This window comes from Triticum dicoccoides, unplaced genomic scaffold (genome assembly GCF_002162155.2).
Source record: "Triticum dicoccoides isolate Atlit2015 ecotype Zavitan unplaced genomic scaffold, WEW_v2.0 scaffold162537, whole genome shotgun sequence".
Taxonomy (NCBI): domain Eukaryota; kingdom Viridiplantae; phylum Streptophyta; class Magnoliopsida; order Poales; family Poaceae; genus Triticum; species Triticum dicoccoides.
Window position 1 is genome coordinate 1 of NW_021216285.1, and position 1,105 is coordinate 1,105.

The following is a 1,105-nucleotide window of genomic DNA, read 5'->3' on the forward strand; positions in this document are numbered from 1 at the left end:
CCCTCCCAGCTCCACTACAAAGACGATTGTACATTGCTTTGGCCGCTCCCTCTCAACTACGGAGACGAGTTTAACGCGGTTTCCACCCCTCCCTCTCAACCGCACCAGTGCACGCTTGCCGCGCCACAACGCCGACGCTGGACCCGTGAATCGTGAGCACCCAACTATGACTTACCGCACTCGTGCAAAATAATAAAACACGGTAAATATATTACTTACACGTGCGTTTTGTTTTGCAAGCGGCGCGAAAAAAATTAAAAAGGGAATGCAACACGAGGACTTCCCAGGAGGTCACCCATCCTAGTACTACTCTCGCCCAAGCATGCTTAACTTCGGAGTTCTGATGGGATCCAGTGCTTTAGTGCTGGTATGATCGCATCCGACATGTTACCCCGGTCTTCGTCCCTTATCCTTGCCCCTCCCAGCTCCACTACAAAGACGATTGTACATTGCTTTGGCCGCTCCCTCTCAACTACGGAGACGAGTTTAACGCGGTTTCCACCCCTCCCTCTCAACCGCACCAGTGCACGCTTGCCGCGCCACAACGCCGACGCTGGACCCGTGAATCGTGAGCACCCAGCTATGACTTACCGCACTCGTGCAAAATAATAAAACACGGTAAATATATTACTTACACGTGCGTTTTGTTTTGCAAGCGACGCGAAAAAAATTAAAAAGGGAATGCAACACGAGGACTTCCCAGGAGGTCACCCATCCTAGTACTACTCTCGCCCAATCAAGCTTAACTTCGGAGTTCTGATGGGATCCGGTGCTTTAGTGCTGGTATGATCGCATCCGACATGTTACCCCGGTCTTCGTCCCTTATCCTTGGCCCTCCCAGCTCCACTACAAAGACGATTGTACATTGCTTTGGCCGCTCCCTCTCAACTACGGAGACGAGTTTAACGCGGTTTCCACCCCTCCCTCTCAACCGCACCAGTGCACGCTTGCCGCGCCACAACGCCGACGCTGGACCCGTGAATCGTGAGCACCCAGCTATGACTTACCGCACTCGTGCAAAATAATAAAACACGGTAAATATATTACTTACACGTGCGTTTTGTTTTGCAAGCGGCGCGAAAAAAATTAAAAAGGGAATGCAACA

General features: G+C 51.3%; 2 non-coding genes across 2 annotated transcripts; both read right to left on the minus strand.

Moving 5' to 3' along the window:
• Window positions 1-262: 262 nt before the first annotated feature.
• Window positions 263-381, minus strand: LOC119344298. Its single transcript, XR_005166566.1, has one exon. It is a non-coding gene; the product is annotated as a 5S ribosomal RNA (ribosomal RNA).
• Window positions 382-678: 297 nt separating this feature from the next.
• LOC119344299 lies at window positions 679-797 on the minus strand. The gene has a single exon (XR_005166567.1). It is a non-coding gene; the product is annotated as a 5S ribosomal RNA (ribosomal RNA).
• Between the last annotated feature and the right edge of the window lie 308 nt (window positions 798-1,105).